The sequence below is a fragment of the Struthio camelus genome, chromosome 10, assembly GCF_040807025.1.
Source record: "Struthio camelus isolate bStrCam1 chromosome 10, bStrCam1.hap1, whole genome shotgun sequence".
NCBI classification, from domain to species: Eukaryota; Metazoa; Chordata; class Aves; order Struthioniformes; family Struthionidae; genus Struthio; species Struthio camelus.
In genome coordinates this window covers 10,686,655-10,713,178 of record NC_090951.1, presented here as the reverse complement: position 1 = coordinate 10,713,178, position 26,524 = coordinate 10,686,655, and the positions used below count along the sequence as shown (strand labels likewise).

At 39.5% G+C, this 26,524-nt stretch overlaps 1 long non-coding RNA gene across 1 annotated transcript in view; it reads left to right on the top strand.

Moving 5' to 3' along the window:
* The first annotated feature begins 561 nt into the window (after positions 1-561).
* LOC104143969 (uncharacterized) overlaps positions 562-26,524 on the top strand; it is a 426,624-nt gene continuing 400,661 nt past the window's right edge. Inside the window, exon 1 of the long non-coding RNA XR_011143208.1 lies at positions 562-573. This is a non-coding gene — a long non-coding RNA (uncharacterized lncRNA). The remainder of the gene's footprint in view (positions 574-26,524) is intronic.

The window sequence follows — 26,524 nt, the reverse complement described above, 5'->3', positions numbered from 1 at the left end:
GGGGACAAAACTTTGGGCTCTTATTGGCAAGTACAAAACTTATGTTTACAAGGTCAGACACTAGCTATAAAAGTCAGGGCTTCAGCTTTTAAGGAACATCCCCCACCCATCAATCCTTATAATGGAAGTCTTAGTACACTTTGGCTCAGTTAGGTAGGAAAGGACAGCGTGATGCATCTCTAGATAGATGTTGAATTTCTACACTATAAACGTTTGTGAAAAGATTCATTATTAGCAGCCAGCCTTCGTCTGTATTAAAATAGTGTATGTGGACTATCAGTGATATCCGTGGTCGCACAAGCAGCTAGTGCTGCTACACTGCGTCAGACGTGTTTCACAAGGGTTCAAGTGTTCACAAGCGTTACAACTCTGAGGGCGTTGCTGTATTCTCAAGTAGCCACAAACTGTATGGGGAGTTAATATAGCAAATATATTCTTGCAGTGTTATCACTTTGTCTGAAGTAGTATCGAAACTCAGTCTCAGAATATAATCTATTCGACATCTGTTTCTTTCAGGGTTACAAGAAGCATCTAGTACCAAAGCAGTGCTATGCATAATGAACGACTTCACTGGTAAGAAATATTGGATGGGATTTTCAGCTTATATTTGGTAAGAGACGAAATACGTTTGGCATAAAAAATGGTGGCAGCAAACTTCCTCTAAATGTATCTATAAATTGTCAGGGACAATTCATCAGCTGAGGAGATTGGTATTTTTGGCGGTAATGAAATCTTACCAAGTCATACATTTAAAAAATTCTACTGGCTTTTGACTGATAGCTTTTACAAAAATCAAAATGAACCATTGCTGTAGCTATGAGACATTCTTCCTTTCACAGGAATGCTGCGTTTTTTTCATAAAATTACCTTCACGCAACCTTCAGCTCTCCCCTTCCTTCCCCCCATCAAATCCACACATAGTTTACATAATATATTCTTCATGTCAGTAGAAAGCTCTACAAAAATTGTACAAGATGAAGCTTAATGACTAAAAACAGTGGTAGAAAGCTTGTATCACAATGTGCACGTTGCATATTGCAGCAGAGAAATGACTGTTTTGTATTTAAGCTTGTTGTAATCCAGTTCTTTCTATCTGGGTATCTGTATAATATATTCCTAACAGGTTATTAAACAGCTAATCTAAACGGAGACAATGGCTCACTCTCCTTGTAGGAAATCTGATCAGTAATCAGATTACTATGGAATATTTTTGCTAGGTTTTGTTTCTTATTCACATATAGATTGTCAGCAATATACACAGCAGCAGTATCTTTCCTTCCCTTGTGCTTTTTCTCCTTCATGCTTTCATTGGGAATTTGAGTTCTGGGTCATAGGGATATATTGGGGAAAAAAATACTATGTAAAACATTATTTTAAGGGACGAGAGAAAGGAGAAGGGGGAGGAAAAAAAATTCTCCGAGTCACACAGTGTGCGAGTGAATGTGTCTTCAGTTACCCTGTTTAGGAAACTCTTAGTTAACAGAGGATAAAATCTGTTTGCTTTATAAAAGTTCCTTGATGGTTATTTTCCTTTGTTTTTCTACTATTATCTACCTGCAGTAATAGGAATCTTCTGTGATAGTTTTATGAAATTACCTGAACAGACTATATCTTAAGTGATGTCTCTTATTTACCGTCTGAGGGAGCTATTATGTTCCTCGGGACTGAGGGAACACAAGCTGGGCATGGAAGAGCGCAAATATGTTGCAGAGAGGGCTGCTGGAAAACTTTCTGTTGGTAAAAAGTGGAAGGCCCTGATTTGACAGAGACAATATTGGCTTTAGCCTATACATTCTTTCAAGAAATGATTGCATTTTGTGTTTATGAGATACCACTGTGATAATGATGATGACAGTGCTGCCAAGTATGTGAGCTAATGCATAATGGTGATGAAATTCATGGGACTTTGTTGTGGATGAGCTCTGCCACAGACTTCTACCAGTCCTATCTGGAGGTGTTATCTGGCTGCAAGCACTAGAAATCTATATGTCTATAGTTCTATAAATCTTACATTCTCTAAGAAATGTTTGCACTCCATTTTCTACTTCACATGCATGCCTTTCTGTAATCAAAGCCGTGAAAATATGGAGGCTATTTTGCTATTTATTGACTTTTGCCTTAAAAAAAGACTAAATTTTAACAACATTGCGATATAGTCTTATGATATCACAAGTCGATATTATTAATTAGCTACTAAGGCTAAACATTTTTAATGATTGGCAATTGAGATTGCTGCTTATTTTGTTCATCATCATTAGGCTGGAAAAGCACTTTTCCCTGGGGGTAATGAATTGGTCCTCTGCATCTGTGAAATTGGATTAACACTATAGTCTTATTGACTCTGAAGTAAATCCTTGTTTGGGAGGCTCTCTTAAAGATGAGTAAAAATGTGTCTAGATTTAAATTTTTGTGAGTGGAAAGATGAATCTGCATGTACCAGAACTGATGACAGAAGATGATTGGTTAGTTAAATTGCGCTAGATGGACTTTTAAATAATGGGAGATGGATTCTCTGTCCTACAAATTGCAGGTTAAATTCTGCTTTGTATTAATGGTTTCTGTTGAATAATAATTCAAGGGTTGGTGCTATAAAAGCTGTGTCCTAAAAGGCATTTTTTTTTTTCCTAACTCACCTGAAGGATACCTTGTATTACAATGCTAGCTTCTCAAGGAGTATCTTGGTACTTCCTGCAGGGTAGATAATGGTAAGTTATTGATGCATTTTGACAGCTTTTCAAGCAGGTTAGCTCTGTGAAACAGAACTGTATAAAATTTAGCCTTCTAGAAGTTAACATGTAATTTGTCATTGTAGGAGCAATAAAGCAAGAGCTGAGTGTTTCTCAATTTTGTGAGCAGTAATACACACCCTTTTATCTCTGTGAGACGCTTTTTACTTCTGGCACGGAGGAGGAAAGTTGAGCTAGTGGAAGTCCTCGTGCGTGCTCTAAGCTCGCAGACCTGTGGGTGTGAGGGCACATGTGGGAAGGAGTGCTGAAGCAGGTGGGTAGTTGTGGTACCCCTTGCCTTTTCCTGCACAGGAAACTCACTGGAGATGAGGATGATGACAGGCTCCTGTGATCTGCTCTCAGGAACAGTTTCTTACTTGGCCACCCACCTGACCCAAGATATCTGGCTCCCTTGTTCATTTTATTCCCTTGGCTCTTGCATTATATTGAATGTGTGTGCTGCTGAGGAGTAGATTTCAGCAGCAATTATGTCAACACGAACCATTCCAATCCACAGAAAAGCCAAATACTACTGTGTCCAGATATTTTTGCTTTTAATCTCCTAGTGCTCAGAATTAACTGTAACAACAATCGTTATGTGTAAGAGAAAATACTGTGTGCTTTGAATATTTCAAAACTGAGCCTAGGGTCTGTTTTCTGTTTTTCACTGCAGGTTGTTAAACCTTCTATCATACAGGAACATGTTTTTTGGTACAAGGCCAACATAAGAACTCCTCTAATACTAACCTTTGTATCTTTTCCTTCACTGTAACAACCTTGATGAAAACTGCTTGCAGTGATGTTCACTGGAGTCTCCTGCATACTTTAAGCCCAGTAGAGGGCTATTTTATTCTGCCTATCCTGTGTACGTGATGGCACACGTTTTATTTCCTCCCTTTAGAAGTAAAGGAGTTTAAACAGTGTCTCTATAGAATTGGAATATTTCCAGCCAGTATCTCAGAGAAGTATGTGGCTTAAATGAACACTGAACAAGAATTGGATAAATACCTCGTGTCTTCGGTGGCACCAGGTAGACTCTGAAGTATGTTTATCTTCTATTCGCTAAGAAGTGGTTCGAGACTCTCGGTCATCTTACTGAAAACAAAGCCCTAAAGGCAAATTCTGAAGAAAAAACTGTTTCCTCAAGGTTACTTTATGTGTACGTAAAATTGGGTGAAGTCTTCTGAGGTTCGAGACAGCGACTTGCACAATAGTAAATCTTTCCCTTCAAAATCTGTTTTATCTAGCCCAAAGTCTACACAGTTTGAGTTTTCAGTCTAGTCCCAATTAATTTATCTGAGAAATACAAATAGATAAAGAAGATGGAGATAATAGGGAAATGCGAATCATTTTAGTTGAGAGAGAAAGAAGGAAACAGTGAGAGATTCAGAATCAAAATAGGGAATGTAATGTTTATATAAAATGTTTTGGGAATGTCTAGTGCAATTTAAGCATTTCTCATAAGTGGTTTTGATCGGTGGCCAAGAAGGTGAAGGAAGAGACAAATAAAGATGTGTGGATGCTGGATGGATGAGAAGTCTCATCCAGTTGATTAAGGAACATGTGGAGGAGAAAGCAAGGGAAAGAAGGGTGGTGGGGGGGAACCAAACAACCTTTTGAAATGACAAAAAGAGAAAACAGAACTTGGGAAGAGATAGGAAGAAAAAGGTAGGAAAAAGGAAGAAAAAAGTGCTCGGAACTAGGATGAAAATGAGAAATACCCAGGAAGAAATAAATGAACAATCTTCAGAAATAACAGTGGTAAAAAATACACTTACTTTTGTAAAGTTTTTAAAACCACTTAAATATGTATCTTACTCAGTTCCTTATTTTTCCTGCCTCTAACAGATAAAACAGTCAGCTTAGTGAAAAGGTATTTTTAAGCTTAAATCAGGATTAATATTGCTGAAAATCATGGCCTGATGAGTGAGGGTTTATCAGCCTGTGTGCCCTGAGCAGCAGCAGCCATTTTCAGAGTGAGCACCTGGAGAAGGTGAGGGTGACAAACCATCATCACATGAAATGTTTTTTGCAGACTAGTGGATACCCATAATTTGCAAATATGACATGGTATTTTGCTGCAATATCAGGCTGACCATGACTATCCTAGAAACTTTTTTCCTGTTTTTTATGTTATACTTTATGGTTGTTGTTTAGGTCCTATCTGCAGGTGTACCTGAAGCTGCTTTTCTTGTAGCCCCCTGAAATAGGCAGAGAAGCCAAATGAAGCCAAATGAAGTTGTCCCAATCTCCTTAAGGAGGATGATTTATTGGAATTATATCTATCCCCACTTTTTGTGCGCTGTGCGGTTGGGTCTTTTTAGCATGTTTTTCAGCAGTTCTACTCACTGTGTGCTGTAAGTGATGATCTTTCAGGGCAAGGGCAAATACATATGCGTAAATATGCCCGTGGAGTACGGAGATACGGCAGAGGAGAAGAGAGCTAGCATACAAGCACGCAAGCATCTTGGCAATAACAGATGTGCTGGGATTAATAGCATGCTCCTGAAACTTAATAACAGTGATGCCAGTGACATTTTTTGGCATAGGGAAAGCCCCACTGAAGGCTGGAGTGACAATGGCTGCTGAGTCTTCCTTTTACAACTTAAGCTTTTGCAATCCTGTGCAGAAGAGAAGGAAGGAGAAAAAGAGAACTTAAACAGTTCAAATGCTGGCAGTTGGCATTGCTGAGAGAATGGAAGTAAATGGCATAAAACTAACAGATTACGTTCTGCCAAGTTTCTTCTTAATTGATGTCATTCAGACCTCCTCAGCAGGCATTGTAGCAATAGAAATTCAACTTCCCCAAGGTTCGTTGCTGTTTCAATAAGACAATGTGATTCCTCAGAAAGTCTCAGAGCTGGAACTATTTTTTTCCTGTGATCCTGACTTAGTAATGCTTTTGGGCTCAATCTTGCAAGCTGCTGAGTGTCTCAGCCCTCACTAACCTCAGGGGTAGGTGAGGCACTCAGCCCCCTTGCATAGTCAGGCTTTTTGTTCCAGCACTTCATCTCACAGGAAGGTACAGGTTTTCCTCCTGGAGCCTGGGATGAACAGGTATGTGGGTAAAATGCAGCAGCTGCCTCTAACATCCCCTTCTCATTATGGCCTGTCGCGTCACTTTAGTTGAAGTGAAGTCAATTTGCAAACCTGGAAGTACAACCTTATGATTTCCCTTTGCAAATTATTTACCGGATCTAGCCTTACCTTTCAGTAAATCAAAATGGAAGAAATGTTAGTACCCGGAATTAGAACATAATTATAGTTTTGCTAAAAGAAAAAACTTCCCAATCTGCTCTACTCACTGACTTGATAGATACTAAGGGAGCCATTGTGGTTTATTATGTTGCTGACCTGCTAATTAAAAGGCCTTAAGTAAGAATTGACATAAAGATGTTTTGTGGCTTATTCTGCAAGTCTCTGAATTATCTTTGCCTGAACTAAATATAATACCTTTAACGTTAGACAGTGTGTTTGGGATTGTGTGATTAATGCAAGGGATTTGAGTCTTGCGTTTTACTTCTATCTCTGCTATAGACTTACTTGACCTTCTTGTCCCAATTTTTCTATCTCTGGAATTAGTTAAATAGGCATGTTGTGTAGCTTAATTAACATTTTAAATGTTTAAACTCCCTGGATGAAAAATACAGTGCTGGGAAGCTATGACTTAAGAGCTTTAAAATTCTTAACTAAGTGTACTCGTAGCCACGGTTATGAGTGTTATTACAGTGTCTAGAAATCCTAAGTCTGGATTGGGTAGGCTAGGTGCTGTAAAATACAAACAAAATGGAAGTCTACAATAAACTTCCAAAAGTTCATGTGGTAAGAAATGAAATGGAATATGCTCATCACAAGCCACAATAGCATTTTTCTATATCTTATTCCCTGCAGAAGTAGTAAAAGGCAGGCAAAACAAGCTGTAGGTAAAAAGAATAATGTGGGGTTCAGTTACATAAAAATATTAAATCTGTCCCATCATGTATTGCTCATCTTATCTTCAGTGACTACCTCAGCCCTTGTAGGATTTGCATGTACAGATTTGAAATAAAGAAAATGAAACGATACAAAATAACTCTTTTCTTGTGAAGGAATAGCATTATGCAAACAGCTGGGAGGTAGAGAAACTGTGCTGAAAGTTTTCCGCCTTCAGCAGAGCTGCTTACCGTTAAGGGAAGTAGCAGCAGTAAAATCATAGTATCTTTTTACCTGCCTATTCAAAGAGAAATAGATTGCTTGCTAGGGATGGTTTTCTTTTTAGTGAGATGTTAATAAAAGCTTCTGACTCACTTGTATGTTTTTGTAAGACGTGCTGTAAATGTTATCACCACCATAACCAACTGCAAAGTGCATTTCTTCGATTTACCTCCTCTAAAGTAAGTATATAATTTTATACATAAATGAGCAGCACAAGCCAAAGACAAAGTCCCTATCAAAGCGAGATATTCTTTTGCATGTACCTTTGTGTAGCAAAGATGGAAATCAAAACTATTAGTAACAAGCTGTTAACCTTTTACCTACTAGAAGCTAATCACGCATTGAAGTGATGTTGCATATCACGTCAATGAACATTGTAGTGTGATCTGGCAGAGAACAGAGTAGTCCTTTTTTTTTCTGTAGCACAGAGATCGTGTTATATAAACATTAGTCCTTAACATGCGTGTATTCACAAGAGTATGATGTTTATCATTTTTCATCCTATCCCAATCACTTAACTGCTTCAGAAAAAAGGGCAGGAAGATCTTGATACGCTGCTCAGTATAGCTCAAATGGTATTCTTTGATCAGAATAGACTTCAGATAAAGTCCAGCAAGATATTTCTTATTCTCATCTACACATGACATCTGAAGGGAAGAAGGATGCCATTTCAAAGGGTTCTAGTGATGGGCAAGTTGTTCTTTATGTACTTAGGGGCCAACGTATGGCCTTGTGACTGTCTGTGAATTACCATAAAACAGTCACAGGACATGTTGTAGGACATGTTATTGGCCTAATTTTCTTCAGGATTTTCTGACATCTGTGTTCATCTCGTGCGTGTGAATTGGGATTTGTACCTATGGTGCTTCCTGCTTTTGCATGGCAAATGAATATACTAGCAAAACTTTGAGTACAGTAAAATGACCCAGTAAAAATGACAACTATAAACAACATGATATGAAGGTTATCCCCCCCACCATCTCCCCTCTGTGACAGACAACTAAATATTCTTTTTCAAAATGCAGATGCCTATCCCATAGCTTAAAGCATAGTGCTTTGCTGAAATTGAATCTGAAAGATTTGAGAGTCATGAATCATTTTGCACTTTAAATTGAGGTGTCAAGAAAACCTTGGTGTTATTATCTGGTACCTTTTCTTTATGGTGAAAATGAAGCACAGCAATTTTTGAAAGACAAACCTTCTTGGATCTGGAAACAGAAATAATAACAATCTTGTAAACACGAGTTTATATGATTGGTCTTGACACTTTAATTTGCTGCTTGTTAAAAGTCCATTTTCTGGGCCTGAACAGTCCAAATTGGAATGACTTTGAACACCTCACTGCAGCAAGCTTGCTAAGGCTGCTTGTAACATGGAATAAATATTGCTGGCCAAGAGGAATTATTTAGTATACAATTATCTTCAATTAACAATCTAGTTATTTTTATTCAGTATTCTTCCAGAGCACGTTTCCAAACATCTCTCTCTATGCAAGCCCTCTTCACTTCTGATTATCTTTCGTTAATTAGCCGACTTGCTCTCAGCTTGTTTTTAATGGCCATATAAAACTAGCTATGTAAGAACCTTCTGAATACTCTTAACTGTGTACTTAGTTTTGCTAGTATCAATTTTTTTCAGTGGTTTCTGTAATTCACTCCTTGTGTTTGGCCAGCAGAAGCCTCTCAATTTTCAGTGCTTGGTATAACACATGCTTGAAAAAGTGGAGCTTCAAGAAAGGGTTTAGTGTGGAAGATAAGTTGATTTGAGGCTCACTGGAAACTTTTACTGAAAAGGAATATTTACTTCCATTTATATTGTTGCTGTGTGCCTTAGTTGCCTTATGTGTCCAGTAACAGTTCTGATCTATGTGCACTTAAAAATGCAAAGGGAAAGGAAGGGAAAGGGAAACAAAAATACAACTGTGTTATATTAGTCAAAACTCTGTTCATACTCTCCCCTTTCCCTGGAAAGAATATTTGCAGCTGAGTGAGGCTTTTACTTCTAATTTTCTTCTTAAGTGCAGTCTGCAGCAATATATCTTTCACCAGTAGCGGATTCTTCCCTGTTTTTAGTTTCATAGTGGCATTAATCTGTTGTTTCTACCTGTAGTGTTGCTTGTTGAAAGTCATATTGTTAATTGCTAGTGTTTTATTATTTCATTACTTTTTTTAAAAGAAGATAAAGCTTTTTTGTTTTCTTTTAATGTAGGGACATAATTAAAAATACCCCTCCCGTGTGCTTTTGTTAAGTGCCCCGATACTATTTTTAATCTGCCTCATTTTCAAGAGGGATTGTGGATGGCTATGCACATTGAAAGTCAGAGACGAATAACTGTCAGATGTCGATTATGGAAGTGAGTCTCGGAGCCTCTCCATATGTATATATAAATTGAAAAGCAGCACTATGATAGCTCTAGAGCCTTGAATTCTCTGTTGGATACTGCATGGAACAGAAGCGGAAATAAATCACACCTTTCAGTGCCTGCCATGGTTTCAGGTGCACATGGTCAGAGAGGTTCTCTCCTGCTTGTATGGTAACTTTGCTTTTGGATAATACTTCAATTATAATCATGAAAATCTTTGAGTAAGCCCATACCAAGTCCCAGCATGCACTGAACTTTCGGAAGATAAGCGTAATTTAACAGTAGGTCACTCCTTTAAGGTAGTATACATTGTGATGGTAGTGATTTTGGTATCTTTTCTCACTAGTGATTCTTCTGTGATGCTTCTGCCTTTACCAGCGAACTCTTACAGAATTTATGTAGAAGCCGTTGTCTGTGGTAGAGGTAATCACTTTTGATTACTGTGAGCCAACACGATAGCTTGGTTAATTGTACTTTCTACGAAGCTGAAAGAAAGGAAGAGGACTGTGCTGTCATTATTCAAGCAGTACATAACATGTATCAATTGTCTGTTTATGTTTGTTTTGTTTTAAAATGATTGTTCTTAAAATGTTCAGCAGAAAGTGTGATTTAAAGTGAAATCCAGCTAGATATGTTTAACAGTGCTTTAAAAATTTTATTACCAGCTGAATTGGTAGCAAAATGCCCATACTGCTTATGATTTGGCTGGTATCCTGACCTTCTTGCTTTCCAGATTATTTTTGGATAGTTTGGCAAATCTGTAGTTTCAGGCAGTTCAGCACATCTCCTTCTAATACGGCATAAATTCAACCATAAAAACTAATGGACTGGAATACATCAGGGCTTTAAAGACTTATGGCCAGTTCTATGTATTTTGTGCGGTGAAAGAGGCTATCAGCCTAAGGTTTATCATACAAAAACTGAACCTGAAATTGAAAAACTATGCAAGCTTTCATGTAATGGCAGTCTATCTTCATTGGAGAACGATCTCACTTCTATTGAAATACAATACTTGCAAGTATATTCTAATTTAAGCCCCATGTTGCTGGTGGCTAGTGTTGCTCTCATTGCTGAATAGTAGTGCTCTAAGGAAGAGAGAGAAAGAAAAAAGCTACTAGTTTAGTCAGCAATTCAGTAGAAGAGGGCAAGCGATGGGGTGACCTTGCCAAACTTCCCAAGTGGTCAGCAAGAGCTTCCAGCCCTGATGTAGAGCCTACTTTGTTCGGTAGGAGCCGCAGGCTTTTGAGGAAAAGGGATGCTTCTCCTTCTCCTGCTCCACTCTTCGCTACAAGTGCTAATATGTCAATATTAAACAATGTCATCTGGCTGAGCTGTAGACCTGCCCAAATGCCAGTTGGCTCTGCTTGTGCTTCATGAGTTGATCAGCCTTATTTTGTAACTTGGGGCTTTGGTGGCAGGTATTTTCTTGGGCTGCACAAATCTCTACAATTTTTACTACTGATATTCTCAATCTGTGCCGCCAGAGCATGCAAAGTGGTTCTAAACTTTCACTTTTGTAAAGCACTTCAGCACGACAAATGCTCTTAATTAGAACTAAATACAGTTTTGCTTGTAACTTGAATATTGTGCAGGAATTGGGAGAGCAGGGAATAACTACTTCATTTTTTGGGATGACGTAATCTCTCTTCATTGGACCTTCTCTACAGTATCTGATAGAAGTCCTGTCTTGACTGTTTTTCTGCCCATTCTGTAGCTACACATTTTATTTTCAGCAGTCTCTGCCATCTGCACCTCCAGGAAAGTAAGTTAGCTTGATGCCAGTAGTATGGAAAATTGGGGACTCAGAGATGGCCGCCAAGCGGTTTAGGACACGTGCCAGCAGTTCAAGATCTAAGACTGCTGTCACAGTTACGAAGCAATTTTTTTTCTTTTAATCTGAACACTTTCCAGGAATGTGAATACCAAAGACATAAGTAGGAGCATATTGTTTATGCTCCTACAATTGTAATAGAAATTTTTGTTTAAGCCATAACTATCTGAAATTACTTCTGAAGTTCTCTGGTCAAAGAGGAAGTCATCTCCAATGCAAAGTAATAAAGTGAATGAAAACAACAAATATAATAGATTCTTTAATTACTAACTGATCATTCATTGGACGTTGACTTGATTCAGAAATCTGAGTACTTCACGAGTGTAAATGAATTCAGGCTGACTATTTACTATTTAAATAAATAGTAATTTTATATGTTTTAAAGAGCAGTCAATTGAGACATAAGTAGTTTACAAACTACTGCTTAACAATTTCTTAAGCACTAGAACTAGTGGAGCCTGGTTTCCATGAGTCTTGTCTGAGCTTGGTGATTGACCTTTTAAATTGAATTCTACTTAAACTTTGAGACACCACAGGATCAGCAAGTGGTGGGCCCTGCACAACAGACTTGATGTCAGCATTCTCAATACCCTCTGAATTACAGGTGGCTTTTGCGCCCTACACCTCTGCTGTAAGGGATTGAGAGCCTTTCCAGGAGGCAGCATGCAGAGCGCCGGCATCCCTTGCAAGCATTTGAGGTCCTCGTGTTAAAATAGTCACGGGCTGTGGAGATGCTGATTAAGCAGGTGTAAACGGGTCAAAGGAAACGTGACAATGTTGATGCCTCTTCTTGGACAGTAAATGCAAAATCCTAAGAGGAATGGATTCCCCAAATGTCTGCCTCAACTCTTTGCCATCTCCCCATTCCCTACCAGGAGGCAGGGGGAGAAGGTCTTCATGCCCTCTTGCATCCCCTGAAGATTGCCTGCTCCACTCTGACTCCCCGGGGACACTCAAGCCATTCTTTGCTTTCTTTTTGGAAAGAAAAGAAAACCAAGGTCACCATTTCTTTTTGGCAAACATGGTTATCCTGACTGTAGTGCTATGTCCTTTTTGACCTTTCTTGTTAATGGTGGATTTGCTTGCTACTTGTGCAGCCATTGAGACCCTTCCTGTGTCCTTTCCTGCAATATGCCTGCTCACGTCGCAGGCCTTGGCCAGAACGACTTGCTTGCAAGAATGGGAGGAGGGAAGTGAAGGTGTGTTGCTCTGCTGTGTGGTAGGGAAAAAAACAGAAGAAGAGGGGCTTGGGTGTCATGTGCTTGTGTGATTGGCGATGGGAGTAAAGCCAAGAGCACAGCTCAGGCAAGGGAGACCTGGTGAGGATTGTGGAGGTAAGGGCAGAGCTGGCTGGTGGGCCCTGGAGGATAGTGGGGTTCAGCAAGGAAGGCTTTAGCAAGGTCTCCTTCTCCCTTCTGTCATGGGAACACTTCTATCTTTTTCACTGTCCCCCTCCTCTCTTTGGCTTTTGGGAGAAATCTGCCATCTTTGCATGCCAGGCTTTTGACCAAACACTTGGAGAGGAGACCGTGCACCCACAGCGCTACTAATAGCACCACCTCTGCCATGTCCAAAGCCCCGTGAGGCTCTGTGTGAGCACCACGCATATTCCCTGGCTTGTGTTTTGAGGCTTGACTTTATATAGCAGCCTTTCTTTCTGTGCGGAGGTTCACAGAGTTGCTCCTCTCTGCGCAGGCAGGCACTCAGAGCCGCAGAGCTTGTTAGAAGCTCAAGATAGTATCTGGACTGACCAGCAGCCCCCCCGTGGTGGGGGTAGAGAAGGTGGCAGATTATGAGCAGGTGATAGGTCTGCATACGTCGTCTTGGGAAACCAGCCTGGAAATGCATTGGCCTCTATCTGATCACTCTTTCAACCATTAGCCCACATGTTCAGGGAGAAATGTAGAAGCTGTATCTGTTAGAAAAGCATTTATGCTCTTTAGTGACGTTTTGTAAAATTGTTTCTTCAGCTCTGCAAATTATTGACCGTGAACATCCATCATGCAAAGCACAAGTTAAGCAATTGTAGGTTCAGCTTGATATAAAAACACATAAAGGATTGCTCACAGCTACTACGGAGGAAAGTTATTAATTTTATTCCAGATTTGAGCATTTCTTGGGCTGTGGACCAAATTGTCTGAAGGGTATAATGGCCCTTACTTCTGTAGGGCATGTCGTTACCATGGCATGTCGTGCTAGAGCAGGAGTTGGGTTCAGCTGTTATGGAAAGAGAAAAAGTCACCAAAAAGCAGAAAACTGCTCCCAGTGTTCGTGTTCAACACACAGATTTAAATTAGGGGTATAGGAGGGATTTTTTAATAACTAGTTCAATATCTTCAAATATTTTGTGCATATAATCTTTTATTTTCCGTGTACCTGCCTTGTACTGTGCGTTAAGGCTAGTTATGTGTTGTGTATTATAATACCAATACATTCTGAATTTATTAGTTCTCAGTCTCTCCTCAGAGAAGCTGAAACTGAATGTTAAATATAGCTACTGTTACAAAAGCATTTCACATAGTCTTGGATAGTTTGTGATATACTGAATATTTTGCATTTAATGAAAAATCATTGGGTTGCATCTAGTAGTTTAAAAATTAGTTTTGAACCGAGATAGCCAAAGCATTAGATGACTGTATTGCAGTAAGTACATGTGGTATTTTTTGTGTAAATTCGTTATTTGATGCAATTCAGACATAACTAATATTTTATGAAAGCTACTTGTGCAATGAGCTGTTACTATTAGAGGAATTATTTTCTTTGTCCTTATGGTCCATAGATTTGTTTCACTTTGATTTTTCTTTTTTGTGTGTGTGTAAATAATTCAAATTATGCTTTTCATTTTAATATCTAATCAGTGTGTATCATGCATTTTAATATAATAACAGTTTCTAATTATTTAGAACCATTATTTTTCTAAAGTTCAAGGGAATTAAATCAGGATGATACTAGTTTCCGCTAGCATTGCCAAGGAAGTTCTTAGCATTTAAAACCAATTTTTAGACTTTATTTTCTTAAGGTGTTTTGAGGCCTTGAAACTAGAACTTTCAGTTTTCACAATTTTGTCTTTCAGTTTTGAAAATGCTAGTAAACTTGTATTGCTCTTTACCAGTCTGACTACAAGGATTTTTTTTTTAAACCTGGATAGCCTGCTTTGAAAAAAAATTGTTTTTTTTTTTTTTTTTTTCCCTTTTTCTGATTAACTTTTATATTTGGTAAGGTAGACTGTGGCAGACTGAAGATCAGATTTTTAGATTAAATTCAGTTAGTGAAGCTATACTACATGAGAACTTGATCAAGTCTTCTTTTCCTGCAAAAGTAGATTTTACGTAGAAGTAATACAAGGTTCTCATGGAACTCTGTCCCTCCATTCCCATCAAGAAATATTGTCATCTGTATCTAAAACCTTTCATTGAAAGAATTCTCACTGTGGAAAGCAAAATATTTAAAAACTCTTAATTTTCCAAGAACCCTAATGAAGTTGAATCTCTACCCCTTCCTCACACTCAGTGGAATATGCATATCTAATTCTTTATCCACTCTCATTGTATAGCATTAGCGTACTTTAAATGATAAAAGCTTACATGAATATCTGGCAATATGTCGTTCTGCACTTGGCACTGTCTGAAAACTGGCCGTAATTATACACTTTCAGAGCCAGGATGAACCTGTAGTCTGGGGCTGTATGGCCATTCTTACATATAATAGAGTGGATCCTATCCGCACTGAGCACACATGTATGTAGTGCTGCTTGACTGGTGTTTTTACAATCAGATCAATTTTGATGAAGCAATTGACTTTGCAGGAAAAAAATCTAAACCTGAAGACAGGATGTTATTTGCAACAATAGAGACCTGGACTGACCTTTTTAGTGATCCGAAAGAGTCAGACTTCCTGCCTGGCTTTGAAGTGAAGGGACTGAATTGTGGAGAATGTGTTTAGGAAAGCAAAGAGGCCCTAAGACCCAATAGCTTTTTTTTTTTTTTTTAAAAAAAAAAAAAAAGTTAAGGACTTACCAGGATTTATCTGTGTGACTTCACAGCTGAAAAAAATTGGATCTAAGTGGGGTCTGCATCTACACTTTATAGCCTTGGATCCTTATGATTTGATTTGGAAAGCTGGGGAATGGAGCAGAGGTATGAAGGCAATGCATGTAAGCAAGTTAAACCGTCAGTATGCATCTCCCTGTAGGGCTGTAGTTGCCCTAGATCAGTGTAGCTGAATACTTTGATAAGGTTTAAGCTACAAGAATCTAGGACCACACAAATAGGGTCCGTAAAAATGACTTAACATACTTGAAAATCAGCACAGTGTTAACAAAATGAGTTGGTTTGTCTTCACTTAAGTCTTTGTGTAGACAAACCCGTTGGAGGTACCATGCTCGGACTTTAATCCCCGAAGGATGCTCCCTAGTTTCTGTGTGCATAGCAGAATTTATGCTGTCCCAGAACAATATTTTAACACTAGTTTCTTTAAGGTTCTTCGGATGTGGTTAAAATTGAAACATACTCTTTGAGTTCATCAGGACTTTTTTTTTTTGTTTATAACAGCCTTGAGCTTTTAGGGTTTCACAAGAATTTGCTTTAGCTTTCTTCTTAATAAGAATTTATTTGTGACTGAGAGAAATTCCAATGGCAGCCAGAAGCATCGTCCTGTAAATGAGGGGGCTGATGGCACTCCCTGACCTGGCATAGCTTTGAGGCAAATTTGGTAAATCCTGGTTTTCCAGTTTAATAATGAAACTTTGAGGTCACAGTTTACAAATGCAAGACACTAATAAGCTGTTTTAATTAAATTAATAACACCTTAATATGCTTTCTTAGAATGCACAGGCTTGACTTATTTCATTTCTTCATGAAACACAAAGTGATTTTTTTTTAATTAAAAACAATGCTGTAGGCATAGGCGAGGAATGTGGATTCCTGAGGTGGAGCTAGCAGGTGTCTTGGGCTTTAGGAGAGATCCTGTGACTCTTCCAGGTTTGGTTGCTATCATCGCCTTGCTTTTCTGAGTGCTTTGGCACTGTGACTCTGTTGGGCTGCACTGGGGGAGGATCCCTCCAGCGAGGCTACTGTGCGTGTGTTTTGCTAACAGGGACACCTCTTGTATTTGGGAATTCTTTCCGGGTGAATCTGAGAATTTTCACATTTTTCCAGCGTGCTTGGCAGCCCACTTGGAGCTATAGCACAATGTATCTGAACAGCCATCTGGAAATCCTAGGCTTTCCTGTACCGTACATGCCTATCAACTGCTTCTACCTGAGCTTTCTCTACAGACCTATGGGCAGTTATGCCCATTTATTTCAGTTCTCGAGAAATGCTAAGTCTTTGGCTGAGATTATTCAATGAAAAGCTTTGATTTCAACCGACAAGCTTCTGATTTCCTTCTGGAGTGCATCAACCTCTTCCCGTGTACAGACCTAAGTTGATAAGGCTTGAGGGACTAAAGCTAAGGAAGAGGAGACATGCCTGCAGTAAGGCCTTATCAGGTTTAGATAGTGGTGTAGGAAATGACAGGAGGAGATGTGAAGCTTTAACAGACTGACATTTATTCGTGTCATCTGTCACTAGTCCAGCAAGTGCCAAGGTAGGGTGGACTGGCTTTAAATCTTCACCAAAATTTTAGGAAGAATTGCTCTTATGGTACTTACAGGTGCTCCATATATATTACAACTTGAAAATGTTGCCAGCTGCAGTTCTTTCAGAGCTGTTCCTCATAGGGTTTTCAAAAGCTGCTTAGCATCAGCTTCACTCCTCTTACGTGGCAGTCCATTAGACTCTTAACAACACTGCGCACTTTTAAACCCTCAGTCATTCCTAGAAAAGCTGCTTTGCTGATACCATCCTGTTTTTGAATGTAGACAAGGCTGAAGTAATTTCATTGCATAACCTGTCACTTAATGGCTGCAATTAGCTGCATGAAATTTTCACAGTGGCTGGAGTTGAAGTTCTGATGATTTTGCTCTTGGCAAAATGCACACTTTCCTCCTGAGATTCCAGAGCTGATTATGAAGAGCCTAAGGCATCATTTAGATTTCCCTGTTCATATATATCATAAAGAAAAATAACGTTACATATGTTTATTGCTGTCACCTGCTTCTTTCCCACAATACATGTGTTCTGCAGGATATTAAAAAATCTGTGATGCACAAGTGAGTCGTAACAAGAAAAGCAATTACATCTCTATCTTTATTCAGAGCGCATAAGGTATTGGGCTGTTCAGACAAGGATATGACATTTTCAGGCAGACAGTGTTATTGTTCAGTTAGGATTTTTAATAAGAGCTTTCTCTTGAAAGCTTTTCTAAAATATTTTTACATCTGTTCTGTTGAGCGTTCAGGTGTGAAGGTGCAGCGCAGGTGAAGAGCGTGGTTACCCGGAGCAGTAGCTGCCCCATGCACGGGAAGAGAAGCTCTGGCTCCTCAGACTCGCTCTGGCAGCGGTTCAGCTTTCAGGACTGCAGCTCGCTCTGCCCCGTCCGGAGGAGATGGCTGCAGCGGGCAGGCAGCAGCAGCTCTCCGTTGGCGGGCTATGCTTTTGCCTGCTCTGAACCAAGAGCCGTTGCAGTGGCCATCCCACGGCTTCTGGCCTTGTCGGGCTGCTGCCTTTAGCTAAAGCCCCACTGCCTGGTTGTTCAGACTGCCTTCACCACTTGAAGGTGTCACAAGTAGGGGACTACCTATGGGGAAACAATATGAATATATTTTGCATGTTCAGACATGGTCTTCTGAGAGGCATCCACTACCTGGGGTTGAGGTCAGCTGGGCTCATCTGCTTCAGTTCAGGAGAAAATGAAACCAAGAAACAGCAACAGCTCACTCCTGACAGCAGCAGGGCCTGTAGCTCTTAAGTCTCCTATAACTTGGACTGGCTCAAACGCAGCTCCCCCAGAAAGGGCTGGCAGTAGTGGAGGGACTGCTGAGAAATTCAGCTCCCAAGTCTGTGGAAGAACCAAGCCAGCAAAGGACACTGAGCTGGTGGCTCTGGGTTATGCTGTGTCGTTGCTTGGGTTCCTCCTGGAGTGGTGGAGGAGGCTGGGGAGTTACAGAAACAATTCATATAATAGAAAAATGGCATTCACCATTTCTGGGGCTGTCTCAGCTGCCACCTCTCCCAGGTGTGCGACGGTGTTTTGTAGCTCTTGGCTGCGTGAAGGTGGTGGTGGGCAGCTGCCGGGGCCTGGGCACTTGACCTTCCTGTGCTGAGCTCTGCTTTGCTCACGGTGTCCCTTTCTGCGGCATGCGCTCGAGTCAGGTATCTTTCTAGTGAAAAGTCCTGGGACCTAAGAAAGCAAAAAAAAAAAAACAACCAAAAAAAAACAACAGCTGCATTTCAAATCTAGATTTTCTAAGTGATAATTTATTACTGGTTAGGACTGGATATTTTTCTTTCTTTGGTGGAGAGGGCTAATATCTTATAAGATGAAAAATGAAACTTTGTAGAGTTGAAACTGCTTGCTAATTCAGATAAATGAAAAATTCTGACAAATAAAAATGTATTAGAAATATGAAAACAATCAGGCATCCCTGAAGTGAAGCATTCTGACTTTTTTTTAAACTTGAAAAATTCCTGAACTGAATTTTAGGGCAAAAGGTTTCTGAAATAAATTTTTCACATTGTCAAAAATGATTTTTCATTTCAGCCTAGTTTGGCTATAAACCTAGAAATCAAATTTTAGATGTGTATGTCTAGAGATTTTAAATGTCTAGGATTTCCTGTATAATCAGGAAATGAAAGTTTACACTGATGGCAAAAACACCATTCCAAAGTATTTCAGTAAGAATAATAAAACTCACAAGTGAACACTGGGATGTATCTCTTAGCTGTTATTTCTACAAGGGAATTTTGTATGTGCTGAAAAATGCAGGACTATGGTTACAGCCTGCAGCTCGCTGCCGTTGCTCAGTCTCCAGTGACAGCCTGCATGAGCCTTACCTGGCATTTATTTGGCATGATGCATCTATAAAAATCCTTATGAGATCAATGTACAAAGTAAATAATTAATGAACGTCAAATGAGTTTAGGTTCAGAAATCTCTTCTACGGGAGTGGTGCCGTGGCAGTATGATTTGTTATACATGATTGTACTATCCAAATATTTCATTTGCAGAATAAAGTACATGGTCCTGTATGCGACACTTTCTCAAATGGTTATGTGATAGTCCATAAAAACATAACATCTGACATTTCACAGACTTAAAAACAAAATATATATGTGCATTTAGCAAAATAGATTTTAAAAAAAGGAATAATAGTAATTCTTCCTTCTTTATTCACTTAAAGTTGTATTGATCAGCTCAGGTCCAACCATATACTGTACTTAAAATTTCAGATTGCTTCTTTTCCTTTCTGAATGCACCACCAAAGGAATGCATGAGAAACACTTTTATTTGAGGGAATACAGCTTTTACCTTTGTGCCATATTTACTTCTCTTCATTATTTCTAAATCTTTGCTACATAATATTTATTAGCTCCACGTGTTTTCTCTTTAAAATAGTACCTGCTCTCCTGTTGTTCCTCTCTTCATGTTTAGACTTCGTACTGTTTTTATGTCTGATTGCTTTATGGTCCCTGGGTCTAACCATCACTGCAGCCTTTTTGTCCACGCAGGATAGCGAAGAAATGATCCTTGCAGCATTGATTTGCCTAGTACCGGAAAGCTTCTGTCTGTGGCATGGCTGATTCTTGCCTGTCCAGATATTTCATGCAGAATTATGTTGATTTCCAGATTTCAGAAATTGGAAATTGTCTCAATTATGACAGTCCTTTGCCTAATCCAGTATAAAATGGTGTCACCTATAGTTTAAGTGATTTAAGCATTTCCACTTGAAGACGTCTCTTTTTCTTTTTACAAGATAAAACCAAGGGTTTTGCATGACAGCAAATGTGTTTTCGTAAGGTTTGCACAGGGTTTGTTTTCAGCTGGTAGAGGAGGTAGAATAGAGCAGGTTGTATAAAATATACCTACAGGTGATCATCAAGAGAATATTTTTATATGACTGTTGACTGTACAAATTATAATAATATTTATTCATATAGGTATAAGAAGCCAGGACACAGTGGGAACAATTCTCAAGTGTTCCTTAAATCCCCCAAAGACTGATGGAGACATTTTGAAATATTTTACTTTGTAGCTATGATGCCTCAGCCAAACAGTCTAACATGAAAGCAAGAGTTTTTTATATATGTTTGGGTCAGCGCAGGTTAAGCTGTCAGAGTCTGCTTTTGAACTATATCATTACTTATAGTACCAAGTGTTACTGAACGTTGGCTGAAATTGCTGTTAGATGTTGAACTAACAGCAGAAGCTGAAGTTGTTAGTTTATCACGCAGACGTTAATGGCTTGGTCTGATCATATTTAAAAATATATGTGTATATATAAAGAATATTTCTATGTTTTTTATGTAGTTTTTCAAAGCAGCCTGCAGAAACTGTACTGTGGTGCTCTCCACGAAAAAAAGTGGCTTAAATTGTGGTGCTATATATAAGCATTGACTTAAATAAGGTATAGTCTGGGAAAAAAAAAGAAAAGCCTTGCTATATATTTTGCCCTTTACAGATGAATAAATTAAATGTCTTACTGCAAGCAGGTTTTGGTTACTCTTTAGGATGAAGAAAGAGGGAAGAATAAAGTCCAACATCTACTTGGTTTGTTCAGCCAAGAACTTGCTTCTAAAGCCCAATTACTGGAAAAAAGCCTGAGCGCTAAGGTCAGCGAGCAGCAGAGGCATCGCTTCCCACTAGAGGTGTAGGTGTACTGTATGCTGAGGACGCTTACATCTCTATGTGAGGTCTCTCTGTTTATGCCAGATGCACGTCGTGTCTTAATTCCAAAAGTCGTGGTTTCTTTCTTCCATTGCAACTCCTGCCCTTTGCTGCCATATTTTCAGTGTGCGTGGGGGGACCGTGTATCCATACAACGCGGGGCTGGGTGAGCCGGGCTCCCCGACCTCCCTGCTGCTGCAGCGCCTGTCCCAAATGAGGGAAGGAAAAATACCCCTGAAAGAAGTGGGATTGCCCTTCCGATTTAAGCCTTTCTATCAATCACTCTTCACGCCGTCCAGTGCATTTTAGGGCTTTAGTGGCCGCCTGTCTCGGGCGCAGGGCTGCTGAGCGAGGCCGAGGGGAGCGAGCCAAGCTGCGTGCTGGCTGCTGTCGCCCTGCTCGGCGCCTGGTCCCCGGCCGCTTCTCCAGCCCTGCCAGCGCGGGTGGGAACACGAACTGCTCTCAGGTGCCCGTTTTCTTGCTTTTTGGCTTGGTGTATGGTCTCTGCGTCTTTCAAGTCAGATCACTGATGTGAAGTTCAGCATTAAGCATATCTTCTATACAGCAATAGCAACAAAAAAATCACGTTCTGATGGAGATGTGACTATGGTGACTTTCTTATTTATCTACCAAGTCCTGCACTTGGAGCAGTTTGAATTTCTTACTGGCTCAGTATTGTGACTTTGACTATTTTTAGGTTCACTTCACCCTTTGAGCTTAACATGGCAGTCACATTCTGGCAAGCTGATGAGGATGTAGAGAGAATATAGCAAATAAATGACAGCAAGCTCAGAGCAATGGGAAGACCGCTCATATCAATAATAACTATTAATATAAAATTGCCTTATGAGAATAATTTATGAATTTAATTTAGCTTTTCTTAATTTTTAATTTCCTAATGAGAAACTAGTCTATTCATGTTTAATAAAAGTCTAATTCTTGTAAATCGTATAGCATCATTTATTTTACAATGCCATTGGAGCTTGATTTTTAAAACAAAACTGTTTCTTCCTAGAAATATCATATTTATACTGCAGCCAAACATGAAGAACTTGTACTTGGGGAGGAATCCACCCAGGTGGATCCTAGGACTGAAAAATCTGCTCCATGGAGATGGACTAGAATCTGCCATAGCATGTTTTACCTATGGGTGAACTGGAAGCTTAATTTGTAAGTGAAAACAACTGAACGTCTTCCATGACTCCACAGAAATATTCCTACTGAAGCATAAAAAAGCTTTTCCAGGCACAAAACCCCAGAATTTGCACTTTCACCAAATTTGAGTTGGAATCTAGCTCAAACAATTTGCATTTTCTGAGACTTTTGGCTCCAGCCCAGTTAATAGTTAACAGAATATAAAAATTAAAGAAAGTCTCATAATCCTTTGGGAGAAATTTCTTCCCATAGCCCTCATAAGAATCTGAAAAGGGAAGAATGGTCTATTAAACATGATAGCTGATATAAAAAAAAAAATGGATAAGGGAAGAGTGAAGAATGGAGATATTAAGAAAAACTATAGAAGTTAGAAATATGGTGGACATCTTCCTGCTGTGTAAAGAGATACTTTGTCTGAATGGAGACACAGTGTAAACTCCGACCATGCTCTAGGGAACTGCTCCAAAGCCCGCTGCAGCGTGGGTACTGTTTGGACTGTATACAGCTTAGAGTATGCCCTATGTACCACCCCCCCTCAGGCTAGGTAATTACTATTTTTTTTCCGTATCTTTTTACCTCTTTGTTAGTGACAAAGACAGGTATTCAAGTTCAACTGTGGTGCTGATGCTGACAGATTTTTAGCTGTGAGGAAATTGCTGCTCTTAGATTAGCGGTTGCCCTAAGAATTGCAAAGCACTCAGCAACAAATATCAGAAAAGGAAGATGCAGAGTGATAGTTCGGTATTGTTACTTGAAATGGTTTCAAGTATGGAAGTTTCAACAGCAAGGACCGTAGTTTTGTGCGAGTGTGTGTGTGTGTGTGTGCCCACGCATGCATATGGGAGTGCACCCATGGATGCATGCAAAGTGCAATTTGTGCATTAATTAGACAACCTCTGCGTTTAACTAAGCATATGGCACAAAATTTCCAGCAAGGTAAATTGCGTTACAAAGTGTGATCCTGCTTCAAAGAACTGACACCTGGTCTGCATCCCACTGCGGGGGAAAAAGGCCTCAGAAATTATATTAATGGACTGAACAATAGTCAGAAAGAGAACAACGTTTATTAGGCAGAGAGCCGGGTAATACCATCTCTGTCAGTCTATCTACTCTAGCCTCTTAGTGCCTAAATAGTGATCACTTGAGGCAATATGTTAAGACTTGAAAGGAACAATATATTTTACAATTAGGTTAGCAGACGCAAGCAATGGTTTATCTCCCTGTTGATAATTACAAATCAATTATGTTATATGTTTTTAAAAATGATAACTCCCACGGTGTTTTTGTGAAGCAAATGTTCTCAGAAAGCTATAAGATCTTTAGGGCCAAGTACTACAACATGTGCAGTGGTTAGCAACAAAAATGTTTAACCCTACAGCAATACTTCTGTGAAAAATAGATTAAATTAAGGTCAGCCAGAGCAAACTGCTGCTAAATGTGGTTAGTGTAAAAGAGAGAGCATCTTCAAGGAGAAAGCTAATGGAACTGAATTTTTATTTCTAATGAACTGGAGATGCAGGCTCTGATGCAACATTTTATAACTTGTTTATTGTACTGTAGGGGTTTTTCTTCAGTCCCATGCCCAACATTGCAAGCATGAAATAAAATATGAAACTGGTGACTACATGCGTCTGATTTCCACAAATCATTATTTCTGTTACAGGTAATTGCCGGGTTACAGTTATTTGTAAAAAGGAACAGTCCTGAATTTATTTACCGTAGCACAATATATGAGCTCGTAGAATCAGTTTTCAAATAATCGCAGTTAACCGATTCTCCAGTACAGTATATGTAACTGTAACAATGGAGAGAAGAGAAAAGATGAATAGCCTCTCTGAAAAATAAGGGGCATTTATTGTAAAACAGTTGCAAGAGAGATGCTTGGAAAGAGCTGAGTGGGTTTCCTGCTCACAGAGCATGGATAAGTAGGTTTTACGTGGAGAGTACTCGCTGGTCACTAGTCAAAACCACCTGCCAAAATAGCTGCCTTATGATATGAAGCAGAGAAATATATGATATATTCCTGAATATTTCCTAACTTTTAACAGATGTAAAAGCACCCATGTTTAAAAGTTCATTTGCACTTCTCTGTAAGTATTTGGTACAGTTGGTATGACTTCCTGTCTCCTTCATTCTCGTACTTTTTCACTGATGATTTAGTGTTATATTCGTTGAGGGAACTGTAGATGGGACAGCTACACATGGTAACATTGTTTTATTGTCTGTACTGTGAGGGTATGTCAGTAATTAATCAAAATGTTGGGTTTGTACTGAAATTTAGACAAACGTGTGTAATGTGTTTAAAAAAGGCACTAAGTTTAATTTGTCTATGCAAATAGCCTGCTTGCAGGTGCAAATGGGATAATTGTGCGTGGCAATAATCACAAGTCATTTACATGTATAATTTTTATATACAGTAATGGCACTTGCATATCTACTGGTGAAAAAACTTTGGAATCCAGATCGTTACTTTTGTATTGATTAATACCTGGAAGCAGATTTTTTTGGTACTGAGTAATTTATGATTTCAAACCCCCCAAAAATGTAGGCAGCGTTTAAAAAACTTGTCAGTACTTTGAGAAGAAATGCACCAGAATTGTCCCAGTTTTCGGAGTTGCCTCATTATCCCAGGATGATTTCTTTCATAAGTAGAGTAGGGCAAGGCTGCGTCTGACACGGCAAATAGTTGCTATCATTTTCAGAATAAGGAAAATATGTAAGAGGAAAGCACCGCTCCAAAATTTTCCCCTGCTTTTACCCAGAAACTGCAGGCAAAAAGAGGAAAGAGGAAGAAGGTCTGAGCCGAAGGAGGGGAGAAAGCTGAACTGGGAGGGCAGGTGCCCTCAGCAAAACGGTCCGCGTCCCGTGCCGGGGCGCAAGCTGCGGATATCGCAGTGGCACAGCGTTTCCCATCAAACGTGCCAGGCTTTGTAGCGGTCTCCCACTGCAGCAGCGACGAAAGTACCAGAGGTTAGAAAATGAGCAGAGTCGACAGTTGCTGTAGCGCTTGTTGTCACTTTTAGTCTTAGTGAAGCCTAAATACTGTATTACTGCCTGTCTCGTTGACAGCACCTGCAAAAGGAAACTAAAAACAAAATTTCTTCACCTTCTCTTTGACACTGAAGTGTTATCTGTGTTAATTTTCCGTGTTTTGCTTCAAAGGACGGATATAAAAGTAGCTTTCAACTGCATGGTTATTGTCTAGTGATTAGAGTTTGGGATTAAAATGAGTCAAAAACGCACTGAAGTGCTGCTTTGGCTTCTCTATTATATCTACGCAAGAAGAATGTGAATTCTTTGATCGTTTCTGCTGATTAATAATTTTAGATACCTTTTGAGAGAGGGTGGGAGAGAACACTAAGCCGAAAGCACAGATCTTCCTTCGTACCTTTTAACACCAATTCATACCTGTGGCGCCATCTAATATGTTAATAGGGCCTATACTAAATACCCCGTGAAGCGAGCAGCACAGTGAGCGGCCCAGCCCCAGGCCAGCAGGGCTGGGGGCAGGGGGCCATGCTGTACATTGACAACCGCCTAGCAATGAGCACCGAGAGCAGCAGAGGGATCGCTCTTCATAAACCTGAAATAACAGACCCCCCTTACCCTCACCCCCGATCACACAGAGTTAGACTTGTCTTTTTCAAAGCCACAAGAATGTCTTTTAGGTGTATTTGTTGGGTGTGCCAGTGCTTTTCAAAGAGATTTCTTTCTTTTAAAGAAGTGTCTTAGGAAGCTCTGGTAAGTTCCTAGGCACATCAACACTTTCCTATTGGGTGGCTTTACATCTGGACAGATTTATGGTTTAAACCAAAGTGAGAAAGGGTGCTTTACATTGGAAATAAAAAAAAAAGAAGAAGAAGAAGAAGAAAGAAAAGGCATAGTTTACTGATTTCATGAAAAACAGTCTGGCCAACTTTATGATCCAGCATATAGTCAGTGTGTCAGATACATGAAATAAAATAAATGCAGCTAATTTGTACAGAAATCACAATGCGAGTACTAACAAATCTGAAAAAGCAGGATTAACTTTGAAAGAACTTTTCCTTGGAGTGCAGAAAAAACTAGAAAGTTTGTTGTTATGAGGAATATCACTATAACTCATTTTTTACCTGACAGTTGACTCGTAGGCTCCCACCAGGATCTTGCTGTGCTAGCTGAAGTTTCTGTTGCGGAGCTCAGGCAGTTGGAGCAGAGCGGATGGCACGCAGCGACCCGGTGCTCGCGTCTGCGCGTTGCCAATGTGCAGTGCTTTTGCAGCCTATGCCACACGCTTGAAATTCTGTATGGGTGGATTCAATTCATTAAAAGTTACCCATCATTTACGGTCAAGTGTATTTGCAGTTTCCCTAGAGTTTACACTTAGGAAGCTTAGCAGACATCAAAATAAGCCAACCGGGCAGTTTTGCTATTAATCTTTTCCTGTGTGTCTCCAACTGAACAGAAATGATGAGTTGTCCACAAAACAAAATGTCAGTTTTTATTTATGTT